This window comes from Erythrolamprus reginae, chromosome 2 (genome assembly GCF_031021105.1).
Source record: "Erythrolamprus reginae isolate rEryReg1 chromosome 2, rEryReg1.hap1, whole genome shotgun sequence".
In the NCBI taxonomy this organism is placed as follows: Eukaryota; Metazoa; Chordata; class Lepidosauria; order Squamata; family Dipsadidae; genus Erythrolamprus; species Erythrolamprus reginae.
Genome location: NC_091951.1, coordinates 291987319 through 291999081, shown reverse-complemented (window position 1 = coordinate 291999081; position 11763 = coordinate 291987319). Strand labels below are relative to the sequence as shown.

Sequence of the window (11763 nt, the reverse complement as noted above, 5' to 3'; positions counted from 1 at the left end):
CACCTGCTGCTGGTTATCCTCTTCTCTTTCCTTCCACCTTCCTCACCATTAGAGCCTTCTCCAAAGAGCTAGGTCTTTCTTGTGTTCCCAAAGTAGCCGGACTCCAATCTTCATTAGATGGTTCTAAGCATTATTTTGATAGCATATGAAATTAAGGATACTCCACAACTCTGTTCATTCTGCCTTTTAATATTAAAATCTATATTATAAAACTAGCTGTACCCAGCCACGTGTCATTGTGGCTCAACCTTGGAGGTCTTGTAGTGCAACCCCCTGCTCATTTTTTATTTAGAATAAGAATTGGAAGGGACCTTGGAATCTTATAGTCCAACAATTGCATTTTTATTTATATAGATAGCGTACCCAGTCAAGCATAGCTGTGGCTCAGTGTGGTTAACTGGAAAAGAAAGAAAAGAGAAAGTGTTTGTTTTATTCAGAATTGGAAGGAACCTTGCAGGTCTTGTAGTTGAACTCCCTGCTCAATTTGTTCAGAATAACATTGTTTGAAGGGACTTTTGAAGTCTTCTAGTACAAGCCCCTGCTCAATTTATTCAGAATAACAGAGTTGGAAGGGATTAACATTAGAGAAGCAGGATGACATTTGTACATCTCTTTCTTTCTCTCTCTCTCCCTCCCTGTCCCCCCTGCTTTAAGAGACCAGGCTGACCCATCTGCCAAAATATGATAAGACCAGCCTTCCTCATAGGGTTGTTGATCCCACCCAAGCATGCAATATTTAGGAGACCAACCCCCTCGCTGTGTAGCCAAACATATTTTTAGAGCAATTTTCAAAGCAATCGGTGAAGAATCAGAGAATAAACGAACATTTACATATAGATTGCAACAACTACAGAATTATTCAGCCAGTAGACGGCAGTGTTTAGTTTGCATCTATGGTTATAATCTATGGTTTGTTTATGTGCTCATGAGATTTTTCTGTGGCAGTTAAAACCACGAAACAGCAAGGTCCATGGTGACTGTACAATGTCCATTTTATTTGATTTTTATGGCTTCGTAACCATCCTGTGCTACCAAGTTGTATGGCTATATAGTAATCCTCCCCTACCATTTATCTATATAAAAAAATTCCTCCTTTTTGGATCTCTCTCTTTTGGAAGGCCGTAGTTATCTTCCCCTAAACAGACCATTCCCATTGGTTCAAATGATCCCCAGTGCCTCCTATATTTTTCACTAGCCAATGAAAACGAGGCTCCTATGTTTTTCACCAGCCTATCCTATACTTTTCACCAGTTTTTACCTGTCACAGGTGTGACATCTATATAATATTGGTATATCAAAAGGGCTGTGATCGAATGCAACACTGTATCAAAATTTCAAAGCAATTAGTGAAGTACATTCTGAGATTTGACATCCCTAACAAACATACATTTACATTTTTATTAATATAGAGATTGACTTCTTCCATTGGTTTGCTATTGAGTCATTCTCCAAATTTTCTCCCATAGCGTGATTAGAACATTTTTCATCTGTTGCTTTGCATATCCTGTGGATATTCTATTAGTTCCTATAATCTTCCAACTTGGTAACAGAATCCTCCATTACTTTGGAACTGATTTACCGATATGGTCTATTACCAGTGGTGGGTTACTACCAGTCAGACTGGTTCTTTAGAACCAATAGTGGAAATTTACTACCACTCGGCAACTGGCAGCGATGGCCAGTGGTTCACACTCCAGAACCGGTCCTCCGGTCACTGCGGCTTGCAAAAAACTCTCTGCATATGTGCAAAGTTTTCTGTGCATGCTCAGAAGGTCATTTCTGGGTGTTTTGTGCAAAATACTGGGGGTGCATGTGCAAGTGAAATAAGCAAAATGTGCACTTCTTTGTGATGCACACTGATATGAATGGTAAATGGAATCCATCCCTTTCTATTACTCTATTTCAGTATTTTCCAAACTGTGGTATGCATATCCCCCGGGGTACAGGAAGAATTTGGTGGGGGTAAGCGCTCAGAAAAAGTTCTGAAATGCATCCTGCCTTTTCCAACTTCATATTTATGTGAAGTTGCTTTTTCAGCATTTGTAGACATTAAATTGAAAAAAGGAACAGACTATTCTATTCTTCTTTCTTCTATTCTATTCTATATAAAAGTGGCAACACCATCTCTGTTGAAAAACCCCTCCCTTGTTACATTAAATTTGTACAATTACAAGCTAGTGTCAAATATTAAATTTTTGAAACATTTGTTTGAGAGATCATCGGCTCTAGATGATCCAAATGATACTGATTATTTAGATCTATTTCAGTTAGATTTTAATTTGTGAACAATAATGAAGATGTTTTAGTTACTTGGTGGATATAAATAGAAGCAACTGAATAGACCTGTCAATCGTCCTGAAACCACTTACAGAGTTTTCAGTAACAAACATTGCTTATTTCATTAAAAATAAGTAAGATTCACCTTCAGATATAAGGTCTTGGATTAGTTCCAGTCCTTTAAATTTAGCTAGCCCAGAAGGTGGTGCTGGAAGACTATTGCCTGAAGACATGTGGAATGACCTTGGGAGGCAGGAGGCCGAGCCACAGACTAGAAAATCAGCATGTAAAAGATGTCTCAGGTCACAGGAGGGAGGGATACTATATGAAATGTTTTAGAAGGGCCCTACCTAGTTTTTCAGAGAATAAAAAGAAAGGAGAGAGAGTAAAAGGAAAGGAGTGGAGAAATACTTGCAATATAGGCTTGCAAGATTCTGTTAGTGTACCTTTACAATAAAGAGAGAGATAATACTTCTGGTTGTGCTTCTTATCTGAACTACTTTGTGTTCTGCCAGGCTGACAGCACGGGCCCCAATTAAGTGCAAAGGTAGAAAGTCAGACACACACACGTGAAAAGTCAAGAACACTGTTTTTATCCAAAGTAAAATAGAAGCAAAACACCCTTTTGGTAGTCAAAGCTCACCTTCAAAGCAACAGACTTGAATGTGGTGAAAAACAATAAACAAACACAAAACAATTAACAAAAAGCTGTGAAGACGTCACAGCCACTCTCCTTCAAACATTTTCAAACTCACACATTTGACTATGGTTTAGTTTCAGAGTCCTGGTATCAATGCAGACAGTCCTTGGAGAATTCTGAGATGAAAGCCACTTCCACTGTCACCGAACAGCTAAATTCCCACATTTTGAGGCCCAAATGCTGCCAATTTAACAGCAGCCCCAATTAGTTGAACCATACCCAACCACAAGTGAAACTCCCTTATCTCCTGTAGTATTTATGCAGCTGCTCTTTCCTAGTCATTGCCCTGCAGCTGCGTACGTCAATGAATGTCTCTTCATCTGAATCCAGTGAGGATAATGAGGATGATGACTTACTCCCTAATGGGCTGTCTGCCATGACCCCCTCTGAGGATCCCATTTCACAGTCACTCCCTGCTTCCGAAGCAGTCGGCAGTAAAACTGGCCTCTGACACTGAGAGGATTCACCCACATCTACCCCCGCAATCCTTGGGGCAGGAGCTGGCCCAGAGCCAACCACAACACTTTGCAGGGCAAACACTAAGTTAAAGATCTATTGTGTTTCATCCTTGTTGCTGTTCAACACCTACCTGATGTCATGGTTCTGAGTAATGCTCCCAATCAATTCACGAATCTGAGCCCATGGTTCCTCAAAAATCCTCTTTATTGGTTACATCATATCTGCAAAATCAAATGTGAAACCAATACTGACAAATTCCAGCATTTTTCATGTAAGTATAGATTTATTTATTTATTTTTATTTTATTTCTTTTGTTCAATACACAATGAAGGTTAAAGAGAATAAACATGTAGTAATATATATCAAAGAAAGGATAGAAGAAAAGTTATAAGAATAATAAAAAGTTATAATATACTGTCCCTTCTCCCCCCCTTCATGTCACAGATTATGTTAGCCAACCAAGCGGGTGATAAACTTCTCAGCACTCCTTTCTACTGTTGCTAAGGCACGTTGATCTGGCCTTGGTTCTCAGGAGCCTTATCATTGTTACGTCTGGCATATCAGAGGAAAACATTCTACATTCCACAAGACTCCCTTCCTCCCCCCCCCCCCATAAGTATAGCAACTAAGAAACAAAGCAAGAAAAATTATGGCTTCAGCTAGAGTCGTTTTGAGAGTTGATGCCTGAATTATCTGAATTACCCTGACTTCTGGAATGTTGTGTCATCAGAATGCTGATCATCCAGAACAGATTTTCTTTGCCATTGAATTTCAAGGAAATAATTGGTACCATTGAAATTGGCTAGTTTGACAATGAGCCAAATGACAGAGAATCTGAAATTCACTATACAGGTATCATTGAAAAACAGGCAACTGAACATTAGGACTGAGATATGTTCTTTTTGGAACTGACCTGAAGGAGTATTTAATCAGACGAGAGAAGGTTTATAGCATAGGAAATACTCCTTAACTCTTTTGCTACATTTTTGATACAAGGTACTTTATCTATTGCACTAATTTTAATTATTTGATTTTAGTATTATTTTAGTAGAGAGTTTATGTCTTTATTTTTTTTATTAACTGTTTGGGGTTTTTTTGAAAAAAATGTTATCAGGTCAAATACTCATCTGAGTAAAAAGTGTGAAAATAAATCAATAGACATACAAATGGCACTAAAGTACAGATTTATTGTTTTCAGGACAAAAAACATGATAAGAAAAAAATAAAAAATGTACTGTCAGAAGGCCTTTAGGGGTTGGGGTTTATTTTTGCCTCTTTCCTTATACTTAATATAAGTGAAGATAAAATCCATCCAGTGGAAATCAAGCATGTTTACCCAGATTTGTTTGGCAGAAAAATGTAATTATTCCAAATTGTAAAACATAATCATTTGTTATGTTTTCCCTTCAGTCATTATTATCGTTAAATGACTGGGATTTGCCAGACTCTAAATAAATTTCTGTTTTGTTATTTTATTCATGATTAGCCAATACATGGGAGCCAATTTTAAAATTCTTGTAGTATGTCTGATATTTTGGCCACAATAAATATTGTTGTTAAGGTATTACTCAATACATTTTTCAGTTTAAATAAAAGTTTTACTGGCACCTGATCAAGTGTCATGGCTTAGTTCCCAGCTATAAACCAATTCAAAGGAGAATACTATTTGATTCGCTTGATTTCTTACAACATGCTATTCTTTTTGTAATTGAATAAAAAAGAATTGAATCTGAAAGAAGTCAGCGTGTTTCACTGTCTTTGATCATGTTTATTACTATGAGGAATATAGGAAATGATTTAATTTTTTACAAAATTCACATTCACACACACATGTGCATATACGCACTCTTCTGAGTTTTGTTCTTGATGTGATATTTGACTTTTCAGATGACATAATGAAGATGTTGAAACGGATAGATATCAGAAGTGAGTTCTTTTTTAAAAAAAAAAAGAAAATATAATCTTTATTGAAAATAGAGGAGGGAATACAAAAAAGCCTATGTGAATATTAGTACAAATGTATATGAATTTAGAGTATACAGAAATACATGCTTACATAAGGGAAGAAAATGAGGAAGACAAGCTAAAGAGGGAAAAAGAAATAAAAGAGAAAAGAGGGAGGGAACGAGAAGGAAAAAAAAGAAGAGATTAATTCATCAGTGAATTTATTGAATGTCATAAATAGTGTCAACTTATCTATTGACACGATTGACTCTACAGCTTTTAAGATCTTTACTATCAATATAGATAAAAGTTTTAGGTTTCTTACTGTTCTAACCGTTCTTTCAGAACTGTTAATAAACTGGTGATGATGTCATGGAGCCGGTTCTGTTGGTGCTTGGTCTGTGGGTGTCGGCATCTTGTTTTTGGCTTCTGCATATGCGCAGAAACTAATTTTGAATTTTCATGGCCATGCGCCACGCAATGCAAGCGCAGGAAAGTGGTGTGAGAGGAAGTGAACTGGCTGCAAGGTAAGTTAAAGCCCACTTTAGAAATAGAAATATATTAGATAGAAATATATTAGATATATTAGAAGTAGAAATATTTGCAAGTGGATACAAAAAATACAAAGAATTAGTGAATGTGTGTCATTACATGACCTGTAGAAATTAATATTGAATGTTACACAGCAGATTCTATTTTTTTTCCAAAACATGACTATACAACTGCAGACAATTCTCAACTTATAACCATTTCATTTAGCAACCATGCAAATGAACAATAGGAGAGAAAAAAAGTGACTTTACACCTTAGAACTCCAACAGTACCTTCACAGTCATGTGATCAAAATTCAGGCCCTGTTCAACCAACCTGTATTTATGACAATTGAAGCATTCTGGGGTCCCATAATTACCATATGTAACCTTCCCAGCCAAATCACATAGGGACGCTGGATTTGATTAATGGCTGCATGATTCAGCTTACTGCAGAGATGTGATTAACAACCATTGCAAAAAAAATAATAATTATAATATCAGGTGTGATGCCTTGCTTGACAATCGGAATTCTGGTCCAAATTGTGGTTGTAAATTGATAAGCTAGATTTATAAACAGATGTTGGCTCTTTAGAGTTCATGCTGAAGTTGGAGATCTTCCTGGATTCACAGCCAGTGCTTGAGAAGCAGATGGCCAGGAAAGCTTTTAGACAAATTCATTTAGTTTGCTAACTCTGCCCGTCCATAGGCCCATTGGCCCTATAAACAGTAAAACGTGATTTAGTTATCTCATGTGTGGTCTGTTGCAATATACTCAATGTGGGGCTGCCCTTGAAGATCATTTGGATATTACAGATGGTCCAGAATACTGTAGCATAGACAATAATGGGTATGCAATGCTATGCCCACATAAACTTCTGCTTTGTGAACTGTTGTAGTTACCACTAGGTTTCTGGGTTCAATTCAAGGGGCTTGTTATTAACTTACTGTGCTGTATACTGCCTGGATGTCTCTCTCAGGGACTGATGGTCTTCCACAGTTGCGGCTTGCCCTACATGACACAATCAGACAGAGTCAGCATGACTTAAATTCCATCAATTAAACTATGTGATTTGACAGGACCAAAGAAGTAGGCTTTGTCTTTTATAGTGCCTACCTTCTGGAATGATACCCTGACCTTATTTAAATAATACCTCAAAATCTAATTCTTCTTGGGCTAGTGAGTGATGTATGATCATTCAGATAGAGTTTCTTTTCCTATAATATTTTTTGTATAATTTGATATTGCATTGTTTTAGATTGTCTTCATTGTACATTGCCCAGTATTGTCATGTAATTGGGCGATCTATAGATTAATTAAATGAATAAATAAAGATAATGGTTCTACAATCAATTCAGGAAATACTGAACAGGAGAATCAACATTTGTGGAAAGAATTATGTTGTTTTAATGTAGAACCTTTCTCATATGTAAGAGAAAGGGGAGACTTCCTGCTATCTTTTACATTTTTAAAAATGAGGATTTTTTTTTCCTGGGAAAGTATGAAGATTAAATAATGATTGACCTTCCACCTTCAATCTTCCATGGATTTGTGAGGAGTGAAATAACTAAAATCATTCCTAGAAAAAATATTTTATATCTGAAGAAGCAGAGCTTTAAAATTTATATGAAATTAAATGAAGTGCATAAAATCTTTACACTAGAAGTGGTATGTGGCAAAAATGGTTAAATCTAATAAGCCTTCTTAAATATTCCACTGGAGATGGCTGATATTGCCAACATTTAAATGAATGTAATTGTTTTCAATTTGAACTCTGAATTCTTAAGTATGATCATTAATTTGTTCCAGCTTTTCTCCTGCCAGCATCAAAACAAAGAGCACTGCTTTAAGAGCAACCCAAAGTTGTGTTTTTCAGATAATTAAATTATCTGAAAAATTATCAAAGACTTTAAAGAAAAATGAGGCCTATAACCAAGTGCTTAATTGCTCATAAAGGGACATTTTTGTTTATTTGATATGTGCAATTACAGCGTGCATTAGCTGCATGCAGATATATTTTTGTTGACAGAAGTTGGAAGCTGGGAACAAAATTGATGCCAACCACAGGCTGCTTCCTTGTAATATTTTTTTCCAAGCCATTTTAAGAGGCTCAAACATTTACCAGGCATGCTAAACCACTGTTAGATTCCTCAACTTTTACTATTAGTGGTATGATAAAATATACTAACAAAACAAAGATATGGGTATGAAATATAATTCATTATATTTTACTATTAATAGTCAAATTCCCACATTTACAAACAACGTTAGAGAAATATCCAGGCTAAATTTGTTAAAGCCACTTACATCCATGTTAAGTAGGCATGCACAAACCTCAAAAGATAAATTACAGTTTTCTTTTGTACAAAGTAATTTTTCCCCAGAAAACGTAGGTTAGAATGTCATTTTGTGATATTCCCTGTATGCAGACCCAAAGAACTGTGATCAAGGAAGTTACAAATACAGTGGTACTTCATGATACGAACTTAATTGGTTCCAGGAGGAGGTTCGTAAGGTGAAAAGTTCGTAAGATGAAACAATGTTTCCCATAGGAATCAATGTAAAAGCAAATAATGCGTGCAAATCCTTCAGGAAATTCCCAAACTTTAGAAGGAAGGTGAACAGAGGGCAGGGAGGAGCAGCTAAAGGGGCGGGTGGAAGAAGCAAGGCTAGGCTAAAGGGTGAGTGGGAAGGAAGAAAGGAAAGGGGGGCGCCCCTCCCTTTTCTTTCTTCAAAAGACACTCTCAGTGCCTGTGGCTGTTCTCTACAAAGTCTTTCCCCCTCCAAGCCGCCCCTCCCTTTTCTTTCTTCAAAACACTCTTTCAGTGCCTGCAAGCACGCTGTTCTCCTAGTTTTTAAAATGCACTCTTTCCCCCTCCAAGCCGCCCCTCCCTTTTCTTTCTTCAAAAGACACTCTTTCAGTGCCTGCAAGCACTGTTCTCCTAGTTTTTAAAATGCAGTCTTTCCCCCTCCAAGCCGCCCCTCCCTTTTCTTTCTTCAAAAAAGGGGGGAAAAAGAAACCCCTTCATCCCAGCAGCAGTGGCTTGGGTTCGTAAGGTGAAAATAGTTCAGAAGAAGAGGCAAAAAAATCTTAAACACCGGGTTCGTATCTTGAAAAGTTCGTTAGAAGAGGCGTTCGTAAGATGAGGTACCACTGTATATCAAATGGGTTCTTTAAAAATCTTGTTTGAAGTAACAAAGTTCTTTTTAACTTCATGTTCAAATATGTTTGAACATGAATCATACTCAATCATGTTCATTGGGGTTGGGGGATTGGTTTTAGTGAGCGTCCTAAGTTTTCAAATATGTATTAACTCAATCATGTTCATGTTTTTTAAAATTGGTTTTAGGAAGCATCCCTAGAGAACTTTTTCCTCTAAGTTCAATTGTATTTTAGCAAAATGACTGGCTGTATTCCATTGTTCCCTTCAATACCTAAATTAAAAATAACATTTGAGAATGATGATGGCGGCCTTTTTATTCTGATTCATGATGATAAAGCTTATCCAATATCTCAAGCAACCCTAAATTAAATTTAATTTTGTATTACAATGTTCCCAGTAATATAAAATTGCAGGACATATGCTAGTTTAAAAACAAGCAATCCCTAAATTTATACAAGGTGCCATTCCTTGAACATTTCAACATTCGTATATGCCAAATATAATTTCACCTTAAATTACTGGAACTAACAGAAAATAATGCTGATTACAGTGTGATGGATTACTCTGATTATAGTATGACAGCCACGGGCCTTTTATTGTTGACTACATGAACTTAGCTGACAAAACCATTTATATACAGCTCTGGCCCTGCGCGGATTTCCCCAAGCATTGAGCCAAGCTTATGGGTGAACCTGCCTTGGTGTTCCTGGTTGTCATGTTACTAAATTGCTCCAAACACATTGTGTTTTTAAAGCATTTTTTCTATTATTGTTAATTTTATTCAATGGACTGATAGTTGAGCAGTGTCACACATTGAGTGAGAAGCTGAGTAACTTAAGTAAATAAATAAAGTCTGTATCTTATTATTATTACAAAGAGAAATACTCTCCCCACCCCACCCCCCAAAAAGAAAGAAGCAAAAGTGAAAGAAAGGGGTGTTGAATTGTTTTAATACTTGTTCAAAATGCAAATTACTCAAGGTGGCAAGTCATGGGAAAATTTAATTTGGAACTATACAACCCATGCCCATCATTTCAGAGATATTTCCTTATCTAAACAGAGAAACAGAATGGCCATGAGTGGGCAGAAAAGCAGTGGGAGCAGAAATGACTTCTGACTTTCTGCCAGCTTCCCCATTGAATTGTCTTTGGGGAAGTTGGCAGGACCAGAAATCTTTTTCCCTCCCTCCTTCAATTTCCTGCAGTTTCCCATATATTTTTCTTGTGGAATGCTTGCACGCAGAGGTCAATGGGAAAGCCAGTGTGAGCTTGCAAAGTTAAGGCCAGCAAGCAGGAAAGAGGCTGTTGCTGAGAGTTACACAATGTTGCAGGTCAGGAATTGTATGTAGGGAGTTGCTGTGTAGGTTGGGAACTCCTAGGGTCTGTAAGGAGGTGCTGTACAGGGTAGGGTACATGGGAAATGGTATGGGTCAAAAGACTGCCTGGGGGTAAGAGGTAACACACAGATCAGAGTTGATGCATAAAGAAGTGGTGCAAATTGGGAAAGGTATGGTTCAAACATGCAAATTGCCAAAGGTAGCAAGTCATGGAAAAAAAATATTTGGAACTAGACAACCCAAGCCCAAGGGGGTTGAGGAAATGCTGCATTGTTTGGGAATGGAAGATGCTGCATAGTTTGGGAGCTGCCCAGGTTTGGGAGGTTGCATGGCAATGCAAAACAGGTGTCACGTCATCAGGTAAGATACATTGAGGGATGGTATCGGTCAGAAAGAGTGCATGGGGTCACACTAGAGGTACTGTGGTCAGAGGTGGGTCAGAGAAGATACTGAAGGTGGGATAGAGCAGGGCAGATCTGTAGGGATGTGCAAGAGGTGCTCTGTGAGTTAATAAAGGCATGCAGGGAGTGGCACAGTTCAGGGAAAGCATACAAGAAGACAATACACCCAGACAATTGTTTATCGGCATCTTCTCAAAAACTGCTTCAAAGAACTATGCAGCACAATAGTGATAGCAACTAATCAACTTTATGCTTTTGTAAGACATTCCTTTAGTCCAAGGTTATGCTGAAATTGCAACGCTCTCTACATGGGGCTACCTTTGAAGTGTTTGGAAACTTCAGATCGTGCAGAATGCGGCCGCGAGAGCTATCGTGGGGCTTCCTAGATTCGCCCACGTTTCTACAACACTCCGTGGCCTGCACTGGCTGCCGATCGGTTTCCGGTCACAATTCAAAGTGTTGGTAATGACCTTTAAAGCCCTTCATGGCATTGGACCAGAATACCTCCGGAACTGCCTTCTACCGCACGAATCCCAGCGGCCGATAAGGTCTCACAGAGTTGGCCTTCTCCGGGTCCTGTCGACCAAACAATGTCGTTTGGTGGGCCCCAGGGGAAGAGCCTTCTCTGTGGTGGCCCCGACCCTCTGGAATCAACTCCCCCCAGAGATTAGAACGGCCCCCACCCTCCTTGTCTTTCGCAAGTTACTCAAGACCCACCTATATCGCCAGGCATGGGGGAATTAAGACATTTCCCCCAGGCTTTCTTATATTTTATGTTTGGTATGTATGTGTTGTATGGTTTTTAAATTGTTGGGGTTTTTTAATGTAATTTTATTATTAGATTTGTTCCATTGTTATACTGTTTTTATTGTTGTTGTGAGCAGCCCCGAGTCTTCGGAGAGGGGTGGCATAGAAATCTAATAAATTGAATTGAATTGAATATTTAAAATG

The 11763-nt window shown here is 38.0% G+C and overlaps 1 long non-coding RNA gene across 2 annotated transcripts in view; it reads right to left on the bottom strand.

Moving 5' to 3' along the window:
• Positions 1-223: 223 nt before the first annotated feature.
• LOC139158976 (uncharacterized) overlaps positions 224-11763 on the bottom strand; it is a 37004-nt gene continuing 25464 nt past the window's right edge. The window contains exons 3-5 of one of the 2 annotated variants that reach the window (XR_011557781.1): positions 6859-6922; positions 3567-3657; positions 224-397 (exon numbers count right to left, since the gene is read on the bottom strand). This is a non-coding gene — a long non-coding RNA (uncharacterized lncRNA). The remainder of the gene's footprint in view (positions 398-3566; positions 3658-6858; positions 6923-11763) is intronic. The other variant, XR_011557782.1, reaches the window with a different exon arrangement.